The sequence below is a fragment of the Acomys minous genome (genome assembly GCF_964271855.1).
Source record: "Acomys minous genome assembly, chromosome: 5".
Classification (NCBI taxonomy): Eukaryota; Metazoa; Chordata; class Mammalia; order Rodentia; family Muridae; genus Acomys; species Acomys minous.
Genome location: NC_140494.1, coordinates 64,723,388 through 64,742,872, shown reverse-complemented (window position 1 = coordinate 64,742,872; position 19,485 = coordinate 64,723,388). Strand labels below are relative to the sequence as shown.

Genomic DNA, 19,485 nt, shown 5'->3' with positions numbered 1-19,485 from the left:
GGGGCTTGCTCACTGCGCATGCGCAAAAAAGGGGCGCACTGCGCATGCGCAAAAGGGGGCGCATTGTGCAGAGGAAGCAGCAGGGGGTGCTGCTATCTGTGGCTCTCCACAGATAGGAATAAAGTCTCCCTGTGCACCAGGGAACTCTGTTGAAAAGGAAGTTCCCACAGACTCTTGGGTAGATGCCATAGCTTTTATAAGCCCTTGGGCTGGTATAGAAAGTGCCAGCACTTCCTGTAGCATTGTTGGTGTTCCTGAATCCCTTGGCCAAATGTTAAAGGGTCTAGAGCACCTTCAAAAGATTTAAAATGTCTCAGAAGTTCTGGCACAGATGCCAAAGTATCTGGAGCCCCTGATTTAGATTCTGAAGTCTTACAAGTCTCTTGCATAGATGACAAATGTCCTGATGTCTCTGGAGTAAGTGTTAAAGGTTGCTGAGTCTTTCCTGAAGGAGGTGAAAGTCCAATAGAATCTTGGGCAGATGGGGAATGGGGCTGAAGTTGGAGTGCACCTTGCACAGCTGAAGAAGTTTCTACAGTGCCCTGGGCAGAAGATGATGTTTCTAGAATGACTTGGGAAGATGGCAGAGTTCCCAGTATCCTCTGGGCAGAGACAGGGAGTCTAACTCCTTGGAGAATTGGGCAGTGGTGCTATAGACCCTTGATTATCCAGGCCTACGACTTTGTGAGAAAATATGGAAGATGTTCGAGCCCCTTGAGCAAACATTGACTGTCCTACAGACTGTTGTGCTGATGTCAATAGTCCCAAAGCTCCTTGGGTAGATAATGCATTTGCATCATAGCATTCCTGAGACAGAGACTGACCTAGAGTCACATGTGCTGATTTAGACATACTCTGCCACCCTTGTTGTGGAAGGGAATGAGTACCTGGTGCAGACAGGGCAGGTCGCAGAGATCCTTGGCAAGATGTAGAATGTACCAGGGAAATTTGGGCAGTTTCTGAAGACTTTAGAGACTTCTGTGAAGATAGGGAAATTCCCAAGTTATTGTGGGAGGATAAAGAAGAGACTTTAGCATCATGGTGTACAGAAGTAAAAAATCCTGGAGACTCTGAGGCAGATAGCAAATTGGTTACAGGCCATGAGGTAGATGGAGCAGTTTTGAAATCCCCTTGGGCAGATGGCAGCAATTTTATCTCCTCCTGAGAAAATTGGGAAGATGGCTGAGTTCCAAGGCATGCAATCCAGAATCCCAGATTATCTTGCCCAAACAGCAAAGCTTTTTTGTTTTCCTGGGTAGCATGTAAAAATTTCACATCCCCTTGGGAAGATGTGGTTATTTCTAGGACACTCTCTGACATGGGAGGTCTCACAGGCAATGGAACAGGTAGAGGTGCACCTAAATCCACTTGGGCAAATGGAGAAGATCCTAGGGTTGCTGGAGTAGATGGCAAAATTCCAAAATCCCGCGGTGGTGAAGGGTTGGATATTCCAAGACTGCCACCTGTACATATGGAGAGGTTCAGAGTCTCCTGTGAAGGCGGGGAAGGACCGCCAGATTCTTGTACAGACAACAAAGGTACTGGATTCTCTTGAACAGATAAGTGAATTACCAAATGCCTTAAGGCAGATGGTATAGATTCAAGAGTCCCTGGTATGGATTAGGAAATGATTATGTGCTCTTTTGATGAAAGCATAGATCCTGAAGAATCTGAAGCAGATGGATGTGTTTGTTGAACACTTTGGGAAGACAGCAAAGACTCAAGCGGTCCCTGTGAAGAAACAGAAGGTCCCAGAATTCCTTGTCCGGATAAAGAAATAACCATGTGCTCTTCTGAAGAAGGCATATATCTTGAAGAGTCTGAAGCAGGAGGATCCATTTGTTGAACTCCTGGGGCAGACTGCAAAGACTCAAGAGGTCCCTGGCAAGAAGGAGAAGGCCCTAGAGTGCCATGTGTAGGCATGGGAAGAACAAAGTTCACTTGCTTAGACAACAAAGGTTCCAAAGTGCCTTGGGAAGAAAATAATGGATTCAAGTTTGCTTTGGTAGATCTGAAAAATTCCCGAGGCATTTTATCAGATATCATGTGTCCTGGGGTAGCTGTAGAACTTTTTCTTATGCCTGGTTCAGATGATGGATATCCAGACAACTGCAAGGAGACATAGAAGGCTCTACAGACCTTTGTGAAGTTAGAGAAATTCTTGGAGACCCTTGAACAGATTTCAAAGTTCCTCCCATGTTTTGGTCATGGTGGGTGTATCCCTTAGACACTGGGGTAGATAAAGAATGTGCTCCTGTGCTTTATGCAGAAGTAGACTGTGTGCCTGTACCTTGTGTGTGGGAGGGAGGGTTTAAAGTCCCTGGGAAATGGAGAATGTCTGAGAGTGTTTTTGTTAGAAATGGACAGTCCTATAGACCCTTGTGTAGATAGGCAGGGACTCACAGCTCCTTGAGCAGAATGAGAAGTTGCTTGATACCCTTTTCCCAAGGCACCAATTCCTAGAGGCTCTGAAACACAAGGTAGATATGCTGAAGTCCCTATTGGGAGTGGGAACACTTCCAGATTTTCTTCTAGAGGTAGCAATTGTGCCGGATTCCTCTGTAAATTTAGGATATAAGAAGAAAAAGACAAGGAATCTAGGCACCCTGTGGAAGATCCAGAGGGATCCAGAGACCTCAAAGCAGATGTAATAAGTTCTGAAGGACAATGAGCAGAGAGCAAGGGTTCTGGATCACCTGGAGCATGTGCTGAACGTCTCCTAGGCACTCTGTTCAATAGTGAAGGCTCTGCAGGACATGAGGCAGATGGAGAATTTTTCATAGACCCTCTGACATGTGACAAATGTTTAAGATTCTTTTGGGCAAGTTGAGATGTTCCCAGATCACCAGAAGGATACAAAGGATCACGATTATCTTGTGAAGGTGAAATAGAACACAGAGTCCCTTGTGCGCATATTGAAAGTCTGGGAGACCCACCAGCATGTAGTAAATGTTCTGGATACCCTGCAGAAAATGTGGGAGTTTCCTTGGATCCTGCCACACATGGTGTAGATGTTCCAGTACCGGGAGGAAATTGTACAGACCCTGGAGTGTAATGTTCATATTGGAAAGAATCCAAAAACACTGGGACAGACGATGGATGTTGGAGGGAACTTAGGCCTGACTGAGAAGTTCTTTGAGGCATCTGAGAATAACTATGTGTCATCACTCCTCGATGTGAGAGTGGCGCTGATGCTAGAGCCCCATGCGGAGACATAGATAGTCTCATAGGCTTTGGGGGGGGGGGGGAAGAGAATATTCCACAGGGCCTTTTGTAGATAAGGAAATTCCCAGAGGACTTCTATCAGAGAACAAAGATCCTATTGGATCCTTGGTATTTTGGGTAGAATCCAGAGGACCTGCAGTTGATGGCAAAGGCCCTACATTCCGTTTCTTAGATGTGGACTTTACTACTGTAGTTTGTGCAGATAAGAAATGCCCCCCAGTGTGTGGGACAGATGGTGAATATGCTATAGTCTCTTGTGAGGACTTGGGCATGTTTGGAGTCCCTTCTGCTGATAGGTAAGGTCGCACAGCCCATTGATCAGATAGAGAAGATGAATGGAGCCCCTTTAGCAGATACAGGAAGACCCAGATGTCCTGGAACAGATTTAGAATTTCCTGCAGTGCCTTGAATGGATGGGGAATTTTCTACAGGACCCTCAAAAGATGAAAAATGTCTAGTAGTGCTCATGAAAGGTTTGTATGTTTCTCGAAATGTTTCAGAAGGTGTTGAAGACTGTAGAGCCGATTCAGGAGATTGTAATGAATGTGGTTTTTACTGGGAGGATATGAAAAGTTTTAGAGGCTCCTTGGTTGATTGCATGGATGCTAGACACTCTTGGACAGATGGAAAAAATTGTGCTCCTTCCAGGATAGATGAATGTCCCCTAGGCTCCTGGTGTGATGGTTGCAAAAATCCTATGGTCCGTGGAACAGGTTGAGAAGATTGCACATCCTTTCCCAACCATGGGAAATGCTGCAAGGTACTCTGAATTTGTTTGTGTTGTTCTAAATCCTTTGTGAAATATGATGACTGTTGTAGGGGGGTTTGGAGAAATGACAAAGACCTTTGCACAGGCAAAGTGTCCTCTGCATCTGTGGAAAATTCCTTAGGCCTTTGAGAAGATAAAAGATGTCCTAGAACCCCTGAAGTAGATAGAGGATGTTCCTCAACACCTGGTACAGATGGTGAATGTTCTACATCCCCTGGTAAAGAAAAGAAATACTCCTGAGATGTTTGAGAAGAGATGAAAGGTCCAGTACCTCTTAGAGAATATAGTGAATGATAGGCATATGGAGAAAATCTCAAGGCCTTCTGGGAAAAAGTCAGAAGTTTAGAAGCCTTTTGAGAAGGTGGAACAGTTCCAATATTTCCTTGTTCAGATGTGGACAATTTTAGAGACCCTTGGGCACATAAGGAAGGTCCCAGAGCCCCTTTGATAGATGACCAAGGTTCTTGAGTGCCTTGTGCAGATAACGAAATTCCCAGAGGCTTTGGATCAGAAGGCAAACATCCGAAAAGCACCTGGGTATTTTGTGTAGACCCCTGGGGTCCTGGAGTTGATGACAAAGGTTGCACAGGAGGTTCTGCAGGTTTGGCTTTTCCCAGGCTTTCTTCTACAGATAAGAAATGCCCCACAGAGTCTGTGACAGGTAATGAATATGCTCTATACTCTTGTGAAGATTTGGTCAATTTTGTAGTTCCTTCTTCTGATAAGCAAGGCCCCACAGTCCCTTGATCAGAGTGAGAAATTGATGGAGTCCCTTGTACTGATGGAAAGTGATCCACATGTCCTGCAGCAGCTGTTGAAGAACCTGCAGCCTCTCTGGTAGATGGAGAATTTACATATGTTTCTGGCATAGGCTAAGCTGCTGAAAGTTGTGGAGCACTTTCAGCAGATCGTGATGGATACAGCATCATCTGGGAATCAGACTGCCCTGGCTGATCGCAGAGGTGCTAGACACCCCTGGCCACATGGAAAGGATTATGCAACTCCTTGGACAGAATACAAATGTCCTACTGGTTTTGGAGGTGATGATGGCAAAGCACCTATATTCCCTGGAGTAGAGCGAGAAGATTCCACATCCTCCCACACACTTGGAAAATGGCTTAAGGTACTCTGCGTTTGCTTGTATTGTCTAGAAACACTTGTGGAATACACTGAATGTCCTAGAGTTTTTTGGATGGATGATAAAGAACTTTTCACAGAGAATATTCTCTCTTCATCTCTGGTAAGTCCCTTAGACCTTTGAACAGATAGCAAAGGTCCTAGAGCCCCCGAGGTAGATAAAGGATGCGTGTTAGCATCTGATGCATATGCTGTGTGTTTTTCACTCTCTGTTGAAGACAAGAAAGCATCTGTAGAATTCTGGCAAGAGAAAAAATGTCCAGTAGCCCTTGGGGAAGATAGGGAATGTTGTACAGTATGTTGGGTAAATGGAGAAAATCTTGGAACCTTCTGGGAAGAAGTTGGATTTTTAGAATCCATTTCAGAAGATGGCACAGTTCTTGCCATTCCTTCTTGAGGTATGGACAGTTTTAGACATAAGGAAGGTCCCAGAGCCCCCTGGGTAAATGACAAAGGTCCCAGAGTTCCTTGTGCAGATAAGGAAATTGCCAAAGGCCTCACATCAGAAGGGAAAGATTCTAAAAGCACCTGGGCAGTTTCCGTAGACCCTTGACATCCTGAAGTTGATGGAAAAGCCCCCACAGACTGTTCTGCAGGTGTGGACTTTCCCAGTGTGGCTTGTGCAGATGAGAAATGCTCCCCACTACCCTGTGATGCTGGAGAGTAGCCTGCAGTTCCTTGTGCATGTAGGGACAGTTTCAGAGCTCCTTCTGCTAACTGGCAGGTTCCTGCATCCCCTGCATCTGAGGACTCCACTGAGAAAATTGTGGAGTCCCTTGTGCTGATGCAGAAAGATCCACATACCCTGAAGCAGGTAGAGAAGTTCTTGCAGCGCTTAGGGTAGAAAAAACATTTTCATATGAATCTGGAACTGCTTGGTAAGCTTCTAAAGGTCATGGAGCATGTTCCGCAGATTGTGGTGTATGCAATATTGTCTGTGCTGGATGCAGAGGTGTTAGACATCCCTGGGCAAATGAATAAGATCATGCCACTGCTTGGATAGGTGATGAATGTCCACCGAGTTCTATTGTCCCTGGAGCAGATTGAGAAGATTCCACATCCTCCCCCACACTTGGAAAATGGCACAAGGTACTCTGGGTTTGCTTATATTGTCTAGAAACATTTGTGGCAGATGATGATCGTTCTAGAGCTTTTTGGGTGGATTATAAAGAACTTTACACAGACAATGTATTCTCTTCATCTCTGGTAAGTGCCTTAGGTCCTTGAGTGGATAGCAAAGGTCCTAGAAGCCCTGAGACAGAGAGAGGATGTTTCTTTGTACCTGGTGTAGAAGCCGAATGTTTTGCAGCCCCTGGTGAAGAAAGGGAAGTTTCTTGAGATTTCTGGTGAGAGATGAAAGATCCAGGAGCCCTTGGGGAAGATGGTGGATGTTGTACATTATGTTGAGCTGAAGAAGTTAGGTGTTTAGAAGCCTTTTGAGGAGATGACACAGTTCCTACAGTCCCTTGCTCAGGTGTGGACAGTTTTAGAGATCCTTGGGCACATAATGAAGGTCCCAGAGCCTTTTGGGCAGATGATAAAGGTCCTAGAGTTTCCTGAGCAGATAAGGAAATTTTCAGAGGCCTTGGATCAGATGACAAAGATCTTAAAAATCATCTGGGTATTTTGGGTAGATCCCTGAGGTGCTTGCATTGAGGGCAAAGGTCCCACAGTCTGTTCTGCAGATGTGGATTTTCCCAGTGTAGCTTCTGCAGATAAGATATGCTCCCCACTGCCCTGGGCATATGGTGAATGTTCTACACTCCCTTTTGCATATCTGGAAATTTTCTGAGTCCCTTCTGCTGATGGGCAAGGACCCACAGCCCCTAGATCAGACTGAGATATTGATGGAGTCTCTTGTGCTGATGTAGAATTATCCACATGCCCTGCAGCAGATGGAGAAGTACCTGCAGCTTCTCTGGTAGATTTGGAATTTACATACATTTCTGGAACTGCAGGGTAAGTTGCTGAAGGCTGTGGAGCACATGATGGATGCAGCATTGTCTGGGATGATGTGGAAAGTTTCAGAGGCCTCTGGGCTGATTGCAGAGGTGCTAGAACACCTTGGCCAGGTGAAAAAGATTGTGCAGTTCCTTGAATAGAAGATGAATGTCTTTGAGGCTCTCGGAGTGATGATGGCAAAGCTCCTAGAGGCCCTGATGATTGAAGGTGTGCCTGAGCACCTGGTGCAGATGGTGAATATTTTGCATCTCTTAATGTGGATGAGAAAGTTTCTTGAGATTTCTGGCTAGATATGAAAGGTTCAGGACCACTTGGAAAAGATGTTGAATGTTGTAAAGTGTGTTGGGTCGACGGAGAAAATCTCAGAGTCTCCTGGGAAGAAGTTTGATATTTTGATGCCTTTTGAGCAGAAGACAGAGTTTCTATAGTTTCCTGTTCAGGTGTGGTCACATTTAGAGACTCTTGTACAGATAAAGAAGGCCCCTGAGCCCCTTTATCAGATGGCCAAGACCCAAAGTTCCATCCGCAGATAAGGAAATGGACAGATACCCTTGGGAAGATGAGAAAAGGTCTAAGTTTTGCTGGGCAGTTTCCTTTGTAGAAGCCAAATGTTCCTCAGTTTCCTGTGAGGTTATGGGCTCTCCCAAAGTGGCTTCTGCATAAAGGGAAACCTGTCCAGGCATCTGAGTATATGGTGAAAGTTCTAGGCAACCTTGTGCTGATGCTTTCAATTCTAGTGTTGCTTTTGAGTATTGGAACATTTCCACAGCTTTTTGCAAAGGCATGGGAAGGGCTGGGCTTGTGTGTTGTCGTGAGTAAAGACCAACAGGCTTTAGGGAATGTGGCAATGTTCCCCGGGTCTTTGTGACACATGGAGAAATCCCCAGTGTATCTGAGACAGATGAAAACTGTTTGGGCATGCACTGACCACACTTGGATGCTCCAAGAAACTCTTGGGAAGATGATGAATGTTGTAGAGACTGTTTGTTATACGAGGAAGGGCCCAGAGTTCCCTAGGCAGATATGTAAAGTTTGGTAGATAACAAATGTGCTAGATCTCTTGATATTGATAAAGAAGGTTCCTGACATCCTTGGTCATATCCTGAATTTCCTATAGACTCTGAGGGAAATGGCATAGGGCCTGGAGTCCCTTTGACCGATGGTGAAGTATCCTGAGATTCTACCATGCATGGCAAGTGACCTAGCTTTCTTTGGAAAGATGCTGACTGTTCTAGAGACCCTGGGGTAGATAACAATGGACCCAGAGTTCCCTGGACAGATATAGAATGTTCCAGAGGCATTTGATTACATGCCAGAGTTGGTAGATCCCTTGGAGTAGTTTGGGGATATTTCTGAGCACTTAGTGCAGATGATGTTTTCAAAGCCCCTGGGGAAGATAAGAAAGGCTTATTTATTCTCTGGGTAGAGGAAGAAAGGCTCTGAGCCTCTGTGGCAGATGATGACTGTTTCAGAGTACTTTGTATAGGTAGAGAATGTGAAGAAGTCTTCTGAAAAGAATTGAAATTGTTTGTACGTTGTTGATCAGATGGCAAATTTTCTAGAGTCCTAGTTTCAGATACGGGCAGTTCCAGGGCCACTCTAGGAGATAGGGAATGTTTCTTAGCCTCTTCAGTAGATGAAAACATTCCTGGCTTCCTATGAGCACATGGAATGGGTCCTTCAAACCCCATAGTACATGGTGATGTTCCTAAAGTCCCCTGTGCCGATATATTCTGTCCCTGAGTAAGTGCTTTTGATTGAGATTTTGTCCCTTCCCTTGGGCAAATACTACATGTTCTAGTGGCCCTTGTGCTGATGACATTGTAAGAGTCCTTTTTAAAGGTAGGGGATAGGTCCCACCAACTCTTGATTAGTTAGAGAAGTTGCTGAAGTCACTTGTGGTAATGAAGAATGTTCCAGAGGCTGTGAAGAGATGAAGTTACTGTGGTTCCTGAAACAGATAAAGATTCCACAGTCTCTACCAGAGGTGTTAAATGCTCATGAAACTTCTGGGAAGATTGGTGAGTTCTCACAATACCATGGGGAGATTTAGAACATTCTAGAGACTCTTGCATAGATGCTAAATGACCCAGTATCCCTTGAGTCAATGTGGAAAGTTTCAGAGGTCCTTGGGCAGAAATCAAAGGTGGGAGATACCCTAGGCTTGACTGAGAAGTTTCCTGAGCACTGGAGACTAATGATAATTTCTCTGTACACCTTAGGGGTGGAGACAATGTTCTTGTATTTGGTGGCGCTGATAGAGAATATTCTACTGTCTGTTCTATAGTTGACAAATATCCTATCTCCCTCTGGGCAGAATTGGATGGTCCCAGAATCCCTGGGGATAATGTAGAAGAAAGCTCTCCAGACTCTAGGGTGGAGGGCAAAGGACACAGAGTGTCACAGGCAGATATGGAAGAGTTCAGAGGCTGTTTTGTAGTTAGTAAAGTGTCTTGAAGCCCTGGAGTATCTACAAAAGGTTTCTGAGCACCTATTGCAGATGCTAGATGTTTCATATATTCTAAGGGAGATAACAAAGATTTTTCAGTTCCCTGTTTAGAATGGGAAGGCCCCAAAGCATCTGTGACATGTATATGTACATGATCTTGGGCAGAGAAGGTTTAGTAGCTTCCTAGGTACATGTTGGAAATGCCATGGCCTCGTGTGTAAATGGAAAGTTTTCAAGAGCCTCCTGTGCACATTTGCTCATTCCCAGGGCCTTTTGATCAGAGGGAGAATATATGAGATCTTCAGGGAGAGAGTGGGAAAGCCCCACCTTGATCTGATTGTTATGTTTAGATGCTGAAGGCCCAGAAGATGGCAAATGTGCTTTAGACCCTGATGCAGATGTAGACAGCTGTATAGTATCTTTCCCAGAAAGAGAGGGGACCCCTGCCTCTACTGTAGATTCTACTAGTCTTGCAGAACTTTTGGCTGATGTAGAAGGTCCCAAATTCCCTTGTTCAGATACAAACGACCCCACTACCTCTTGAGCACAAGACAAAGGGGCCGGAGTCTGGATTTGTAGTGAGGAATGTCCAAAGGGCATTGGAGCAAATAAAGAAATGTCTGTAGGTCCTAGTGTAGATGGAGAAGATCCCAAAGCCTTCCTTCTAGCTGGCAGATTACCAAGAGCATTTTTGTCAGGTTGGGGTTGTGAGGGAGATGGAGAAGGTTCCTGCACATCTGGTGCTGAGGGGGAATCTTTTACACCTTCTCTAGGAGATAGCCAAGACCTTTGAGATCCCTGGCCAAATGAGGAAGATCCCAGAGCCCCAGTGGCAAAAAGGGATTGTGGAGCAGAGGGAGAAGTTCCTTTGGCTACTGTGTCAGGTAGAGAAGATTCTCCATCTTTTCCCACATATGAGGAATGTCCAGGCTTCTTGTGTTTTGATTCTGATGGTTCTTCTGAGGAAGAAACCAAAAGTCCTAGAGCCCCTTGGGTAGATGATGAGGGATCCAGCATTCTCTGTTCTGGTATGGGTAATTGACAGGGCCTTTCAGCAGTTTGTAAATGATCTTGAGTTTTTGGGATAAATGGGCCAGGTTGCAAAGTGCCTGGTGCACTTGTTGAATTTCCTGAAGCCCCTGATGGTGGCCATAGTCTTTGTATGCCAGTGTCAGAGAAGGAAGGTCCCAGAGGCCCTGAGGCAGATAGTGATTCTTGGTGAGGACCTTGGCTCAATGGAGAAGGTCTTGAAAGCTGTAAAGAAGTAAGAGGTTTCATAGGCATTTCAGGAGATGATACATTTTCTACTCTCCATTTTGTGTATGTGGACAATTTCACAGACCCTTGTGTAGAAAGGGAAGGTTTCACTCCTCCTTGGGAAGATGACAATGACTTCATAATCCCTTGTCCAGATAAAGAATTTTTCAAGGAAGTTTGGGCAAAGGACATAGATTCTGGAATTCTTCTTGCAGGGGAGGTTTCACAACCATGTCTTCAGCACATTGTGAATTTTCTGGCATCTCGTTTGGTAAGGAGGAAAGTCTCATATTCCCTGGAGAAGATGACAAAGTCACTGGAGTCCCAAAAATACTTGGATTTGAGATTGCAGATTCCAGAGCAATTTGAGGTCATTCCAGAGCAATTTCTAGGTCTCTTCTTGGCAGATTGGCAAGGTTCCAGATTCCTTAGTGAAGGTGTTAAAGATTCAGGGGCTTTTTGGACAGATAGTGAATGACCCAGAGATCTCAGTGCAGATATGGGAAGTTCTTCTAGCTTTTTGGCAGATAGTGTATCTTCCAGAGCCCTTGCAGCAGATAAGGAGGACTGCAGACCACCTGTGGCATGAGGACTCTCTACAGCCTTAGAGTTAGATGGCAAATTTTCAAGAGCACCTTGGGCAGAAGTGCAACATTTATGAGTCCCCTGATCAGCTGGGGAATGTTTAAGAGCCCCTACACTAGGTGGAAATGGTTGTAAAGCAGCTTGAGCACATTGAAAATTTCCTAATATTCCTTGGGAAGAAGCAGGGTTCATCAGAGCCCCTCCAGTGGATTCCAAAGGTCGTGCAGTCACTTTTACTAATGTGGGCAATTCTGGAGCTCTTAGGGCAGACTGGGAGAATTCCACAGCCTTTTGAACAGATGGCAAATGTCTGGGACTTCCTTGTTCAGCTAAGGAAGTTGCTACAGGATCCTGGACAGACAGCATGCGTCCTGTAAATGCTGAGATGTTTGTGAAATGTACTAGAACTCCCAGGACATGTGAATATGTCCCCATATCCATTTGACATTTGTCCTAGGATCCCTTGGAAGACAGGGAAGGTGCCATAACACCTGGACCAGAGAGAGAATGCCCAAGGGTTCCCTGTGTATATCTGGAGGATTCTAGAGTCTGTTGTTTGGACAGAGCATGTCCTGCTGCCCCCTGGGCAGACCACAGTGCTGCTACACTACTTTCTGAGGATAGAGGAATTCTGTGGTAGATGGCATCAAACTGAGGTTCCTTGAGACATTTTGAGATAAATCTAGAGCTCCATGACTATGTGGCAAATATGTTGACCTCTCCTGAGGCAATGAAACAAAGCCCTGATGCTCTGGAGCTGCTGTTGAGTGTCCAAGAGCTACAAAGGTAGAAGGAGAAATTTCCAGACCTGTTTTTGTGGGTGGCAAATGTTCTGACAATTTTGGAGCAGGTTGGGAAGATCCTACTTTGCTTGTGGAAGAGAACAAAGATCTGAGAGACCCTTGGATAATTGGTGAAACACTGGCAGTACTCTCGGTAGTTGTGGAAACACCCAGAGGTTTTTGCAAAGAAACCAAAGTTCCTGGAACCCAAGGTGAGCATGAAGAAGTTTCCAGAGTTCCTTGAGCAGGGAGGGCATGTCCTAAAATCCCCTGTGACAGTGAAGAATGTTCCAGATCTCCTCAAAGATGATGCAAATAATTCAAATGCCTTGGTGAAGATGGAAAAGATTCCTGAACCCCTTGGACAGAAGGCAAAGTATCTGTTGTTCCCTGAGCCAATGGGCAAGAACACAGAATTCCTGGTGCAGATGATGAACGTCATCTCAAAGACCCATGGACAGATGGTGAAGTTCCAAGATACCCCTGCTTTGATGTTGATGGTACTGGGGACCCTAGGGAAGATGATAAATGTCCTCCAGGAAGAAGGCAGGATACAGAGGACTTTTTAGATGCTTTGGAAGACGTGGAAGGTGTCAAGTCCTCTTGTGGCACCAGTCCTACATGGTTTTATATAGATCTGGACTCTTCCTCAGATCCTTGGCCAGATAGGGAAGGTTTCACCACTTTTAAGTCAGATTTAGAAATTGACAAAGCACTTTGAGCACGGGGAACATGTTCTGAAGATACTGGCAGAGGCACGGAAAGCCCCTGAGGCTCTGGGGCAGAAAATGTGGATCCTAGAACATTGGGGAAGATTGAGAAGGCCCTTGAGCCTCTTGAGAAGATACCGAATGTCCAGGAAGCCCCTGGACGGATTGGTCTGGCAGGGACTTTTGGACAGATATAGACGGTGGGGGACTCACTTGAGGAGTCATTGTAGCTACTGGTCTTTCCTCGGCAGCAGGAGATGCACAAACCTTTTTTGTATAAGGAGGAATGATGAAACTGTCTTCCTCAGAGGGGTACACTTGGTCAGATGGATCATCTCTTAACCTCTTTCTGGTAGAAATGGGATGCCTGGACTCTACTTGGGAAGAGGGAGAATGTCTAATCTCTGCCTCCTGAAAAGGGATCTTCACAAAATCCTTTTGTATAGTTGGGGAAGACTGTGAAGCATGCTGTTCAGAATTGGTAGACCCTGAGACCTCTTGCTTAGATGGGGAAAGGGTGGAACTTTCATGGCTCCTATGGAGTGCCTTTGCATGTATTTGCCTCTTTGGGGCTTGTTGCAAAGTCATGAGGGCCTTTTTTGCTGGTGAGGGACATTGGTAGCTCTGGCTTTCTGATAGGTACATTGTGGAGTCCTTTTGCTTGGAGGGAACCTTGCTAGACCTCCTTCTGCTAGACTGGGAATGTTCAGGGGCCCTTTTCATAGCAGAACATTTGAATCTCAACTTAGGTGGAAGCCTAGATTTGAGGACACGTCTTTGACTCTTTTCTGTAGATGTGGACAATCCTAGCTCCCCTTTGACAGATTGGGAAGGACAGATTGTCAAATCCCCTTGGTCAACAGGATCAGTACTTAGGCTCACTTTACCAGAAGTGGATTGCGTAGTGTCCTTTGGGGGAGAGGGGGAATATCGTTGGCTGTCCTTTTGATGGGGAGCAACTTCCTGGTTGCCCTTGGTCACTTTCAAAGGTGTTAAACTCTCCTGAGGAGAGGTGGTAAGACTTAATCCATTTGGTAGACATGAGAGATCACTGAGATCCCCTTTGTGAGAAGGCTTGGAACTTTCTGTGTCTAATGGGACACAATGGAGGCCCCCTTGATCAGAAAGGGCTTTTCTTAGCTTTTTGGTTTTGAGCCTAGCCTTTAACGGCTGAGCCATCTCTCCAGCCCCAGGATGATCTTTTTTAAAACGCTTTTGGGGACAATCAGAGAGAGCAGAGAAACCTTGGTTAGAGGATGGAATTTTAAAATACCCTTGGGAATGTTGGACGTGTATGATTTTACTCTCAACACAAGTGGGAGGTGTTTGAGGTGCCTGGGCAGATGTGGTATGTCTCATAGACCCTTGGACACATTCAGTAAGTCCCAGAACTTCTTGTCTGGTTAGGGACTGTCCTTGTGTATCTTGGGAAGAAGTAGAAGACCCCACAGCTCCTTGGCTAGATGAGGAAGGCTTCGGGGATACTTGAATATGTGGGGAAATTACCAGCCCACATTGGACACTGGAAGAATCAGCACAAGTTGCAGCAAGCATAGGGTCATCTTCTTGGAAGTTTTCAGTGGCATCCCCAGAACAGTGTTTTGAAGGTATTTCTGGGACTCTGGTGTTTGCCTGGCCAAAGTCCATGGGGGAACCTCTTTTTTCCTCAGATATAAGCACAGAGGATAAGTCCTCTCTTTTTCTTTTTCTGGTGGCAGTTCCTAAGTCGTCTGGTCTGTTTTCCTTGCTCAGTGGGTTTCTCTTACCCTCAGGAACCTTGAGAGGAAGTGAAACATTCATTTCCTTGATCTTTTCCAGTTCCTTCATGGGGTCTGGGGTCTTCTTACTGGCTGAAGCCTTTATAAGAGCTCTATGATTTCACAGGCTGCTTTCAGTAAGAACGGAAAGTCTCTTGAATCTCTTGTCTTCATAGGGCTTTAAGCCGTGTGCAGAGTGGTTCAAAGTAACCCCAGAGATCCAAAGTCCTGGTATTTGAACTTCCCACATTTAAGCAGGGTGTCAGACCTCGATTGCGGGACACTGAAGGGAGGCTGGGTATACTGAGACCTAAGGTCAGAAGGGAACTGGGGGACACTGAAGGGTGTCCCAGGCCGTGGAGGCTGGGTATACTGCGGCCTAAGGTCAGAAGGTAACGTCCTGGCTGAGGCTTGCTGGCCTCTCTCTCCACTTTGGTCCATTTCTTCGATAAAGTAATTTAGCAAGAAATAGGGAAATGGGCTACTTCCCCTCACTAGGTACGTCCAAGTACTTGCCTATGGTGACTCGCAGCAAGCAGTAGGGAAATGGGCTACTGCCCATTGCTGGGGACAGCCAAGTACTTGCCAGTTGGTCCGGGGCCAATATACTTGCCAAAGGCGAGTCAAGGCAAGCTGTAGGGAAATTGGCTACTACCCCTCCCTAGGGCCGGCTAAGTACTTTCCAATGATGGCTTAAGGCAAGCAGTAAGGAAATGGGCTAGTAGCCCTTGTTATGTGCTGGGCCAATGAACTTGCCAGTGGTGACTCTGGGTAAGCAATAGGGAAATGAGCTTTACCCCCTCGCAAGGGGCAGCCCACGTACTTGCCAATGGTGTCTTGTGGCAAGCAGTAGGGAAATGGGCTACTACCCCTGGCTAGGGGCAGTAAACGTACTTGCCAATGGTGACTCTGCGGCAAGCAATAGGGAAATGGGCTTTTCCCCTCGCTAGGGGCAGCCAAATGGTGAATCGCGACAGTAGGGAAACCAGCTTCTACTTCTCTCTAGGAGCAGCAGACGACTCCTGGCAAATAATAGAGAAACGGGTTACTACCCGTCTCTTAGGGCAACCAAGTACTTGCCAATGGTGACTCCTGGCAAGTAATAGGGAAATGGACTGCTACCTCTCGCTAGGGGTAGTCAATGTACTTGCCAACAGCAACCTGCGGGAAGCAGCAGTAAATCTGTAGTCACTGAGAGAGCGCCTTTCCTTCCAGAGATTTGTGGACATGTCCGTAGGACAAAGCACACAGAACTCCAGTGATGTTGGCTTTCTGAATCAAGCAAAGTTCCAGCAGAGAATTTGGAACCGTTGTCCTGGAACCTGCAGGAGCTGCCTCACCTGGTGGGTCTGTATGCAGTAGCATAGGCATCACCCAAGCTTTCTGAATAATAAGGGAATGCTGAGGACCCATTTCTTTAAGGTCAAGTGTGAGAGCTAGTCTGGAACCCATAGTCAGAGGCCATGGCAAGGGATTGTTGAAGGAGCAACGTGACTGGGAATGACAAGGGGGGGCTTAGGAGACTGTCCTCTCAGGTCCTTCTTGCACCAGGGTAGAATGTGCGGTCAGGAGGCCATCATCAGTGTTGCAGTGATACCTGTTGGAGCCTCTTAACTGAATGAGAAAGTAAAGCAATCCTTGCTTATTGTGCTAGGGGAAGAATAACTAATAGTGTTCAAAGAGAATACAGAATGGATGGAATTGATATTACAAATATTATTCTGTCTTTTACAGACAACCTAGACTGTCTTCAATAAATTTGTGACAACTTCTGTGAATGGCTTACATCTTCCAGTATGCTACAAGACATCTCTTATGTACTTAATAGTACGTACTGCAATGTTATCATTATGTAAATATTTATTATATGTATTGTTCAGAATGTAAAGAAAAAAATCTCCTTATATTACAGATGCAAGTTGTTTTTCAAGTACTTCTATCTGTGTTTGGTTACATTCACAGATTGAGAACACAGACACAGTTAACTCTGAACGTGGCCCCTATGGTCTTAAACAATTGCTTTGTCTGTCATAGTTTGTACATTAGGTCCCCATAACATTTACATATTTGGAAGACATTTGGATGGTCATATAATTCTCCTGAAGTCACAGTATGGCTAATGGCTCCTATGTGTAGCTCTGCATGGGCCATTCACTTCCATTCCAATGACAAAGCTGCCTCATAGTTGAACAGAATGATTTTTGCAACCCATAGTCAAGTTGATTCTTTGAAAGATTATGTTTATACAGCAGTTGATACACCGAGGAAGTAGAAAACTGAGGATATGGATGAATATGTTATTTTACTGACCAAAAAAAAAAAAACCCAATTTCATTTGTTTGTTGCACACTTTGCCAGTTTTCTTTGAGCTGTTTTTGTTCTTGCTGAATAAAAGGTGTTTGTTTGTTTGTTTGTTTTTGTTTTTGGTGTTATGTTTGGTTTCTGTTAAGGATTTCGGTGTCCTTTGGCTACACAGGTAATAAACCTTGCATCATTCAGAAGCATGGGGCACTATTTTTTTCATTTAGTTATTTTCCTGAGCCTTTGCCTCAGTGATTTGGCACATGCTCTTTGTCCTTGGAGTTTCTGAATTCTTTATCAACCCCTTTCTTTGTTTAACCCCGTTCATACAGTAATTTCCATCTTAAAGGTATCTACCTCCAGGAAACCAATTTTTTCCTTACTAGCTGTGGTAAATTCTCTTCTTGGCTAATGTTAGAGCTCACTATGCTCATCCTCGTACTAGCACATATCACAACTGCCATATACCATTTGGCTCAGTTATCTGAATTTCCTTTTGAAATCCTTGAAAAACATTGGATTTAAATGCCAGAGTAATCCTGCTAGGTATGAGGAACTTACTTCAGGGCAAAATGGATAGGAAGTCATGAATATAAATCCAGATAATATACACTTTCTGAGAATTAGCTTGGCAATTCTAATGTCATCACAAAATAGCTTTTTCAATTTCACTTGCAGTGAATATGTTTACCTCAGATAATCTATCAAAAGTAAGTGAGCAGCAGTTATATATACACAAATGACTGATTTAAACATGGTAATATCTAAAAGAAATTTCAAATTTTCACTTCAACATTAAATGTCTGAAGATAATTCCTTTACATATGATTAGCTAAGTTATATGTAAATCATTCTATATCAGAATATTATACTTCTGTAGCATTTAACAAAGTGATTAATATTATTTTCTAAAACTTTTAAAATGTATTCATTTTCTTTGTCAAAATACAAAGAAATGAGTTTCAGTATGGCATTTTCATACACATGCTTTTATTTATTTATTTATTTATTTATTTATAATGTGTGTATGTGTGCATGTGCACGTATGCACACACACGTGTGTAATGAGAATGACCAATGTCTTGTCCTCTGCATGGGCCATTTACTTTCATGATTGATAAGATCACCCCATGGCATGTACAAACACCTGGACAACCAGAAAACACACAAGATCAAGCACTATAAAAAGCAAAATTATTAACTTTATATTCAGGATGAGAGATGCTTGAGGCTGGGAGTCAGTTAAAGAGATAGTGGTCTGGATATTTAATAGGGCCCCAGGGTCCTTTCCTTTTTCAATATTGGTGCTTACCTGTGTGCCTTCCTGCTATGTCTCCTGGCAGAGGCCTCTGAGAACAAGAAGCCACCATCTCAGGGAGACTGCCTTAGTTTTTCCTTCTTACTTATGTCTGTCTAACCTCACCTCATGTGCGTGCGTGTGTGCGTGTGTATGTGTGTGTGTGTTATGAGCATGTATATGTAGTGTGTTCTTGTATATGTAGTACACGTGTGTGCATATAGATTTTGGGTGTCCTTGAAGACTCACACATTTATGTTTTTGTTTTAATTTTTAATTTATTATAATTTATTCAGATTACATCTAAATTGTTTTCCCCTCACTTTTATCTTCTCGATCCCACCCTCCCTCCTTCTTCTGCCCTATTCATCTTCCCAGACCTCTAACAGAAGGGGACCTCCTCCCCCACCATACGACCACAGCTTATCAAGTCTTATCCAGGTAACCCTGTTTTCCTATCTTCTGTGTACCCCATGGACCTCCCCACCAAAGAGAAGTTATCAAATCAGGGTCACCAGAATTCACATCAGAGGCAGTTCCTGCTCTCTCCACAACCATGGAGAACAAGTTATCCATTGCCAAGATCTGAATAGGGGGTCTAGGTTTACTGCATACGTTGTCCTTGGTTAGTGCAACAGTTTGTGCAGACTCCCTGGATCCTGATCTGCCAGCTTTGATGGTCTCCTTGTGGGGCTCCTGAACCGTCTGGGTCCTTCCATCCCCCTATTCTTCCATACTCCTCTCAGTGATCCACCCAGAGTCCAACAGGGAGTCCCATAATCTGTCCTGATCCCCCATTAGGTGGAATCTTTCAGGGGACTTCTATGTTGGGCTAATATCCACTTATAAGTGAGTATATACCATGCTTGTGTTTCTGCCTTACTCTAGTTCCATCCGTTTGCCTGCAAATTTTAAATTTTCCTTGTTTTTAATAGCTGAGTAGTATTCCACTGTGTAAATGCACCGCAGTTTCTTTATCATTTATTCAGTTGAGGGGCATCTAGATTGTTTCCAGATTCTGGCTATTACGAATAAAGCTGCTATGAACATAGTTGAGCAAGTGTCCTTGTAGTATGGTGGAGCATATTTTGGGTATATACCCAGTAGTGGTATAGTTGGGTCTTGAGGTAGAGCTAGTCCCAATTTTCTGAGAAAATGCCAGGTTAATTTCCAACGTGGTTGTATAAGTTTGCACTCCCACCATCAGTGAAGGAGTGTTCCCTTTTCTCCACATTGTGGCCAGAATGTGCTGTC

General features: G+C 44.6%; 1 long non-coding RNA gene across 2 annotated transcripts in view; it reads left to right on the top strand.

Annotated features, from left to right (window-relative positions):
* LOC311597586 overlaps positions 1 to 16,003 on the top strand; it is a 29,883-nt gene extending 13,880 nt beyond the window's left edge. Inside the window, exon 3 of one of the 2 annotated variants that reach the window (XR_014779272.1) lies at positions 15,849 to 16,003. This is a non-coding gene — a long non-coding RNA (uncharacterized lncRNA). Of the gene's footprint in view, positions 1 to 1,653; positions 2,231 to 15,848 lie in introns of those variants that run through there. The other variant, XR_014779273.1, reaches the window with a different exon arrangement.
* The last annotated feature ends 3,482 nt before the right edge of the window (positions 16,004 to 19,485 follow it).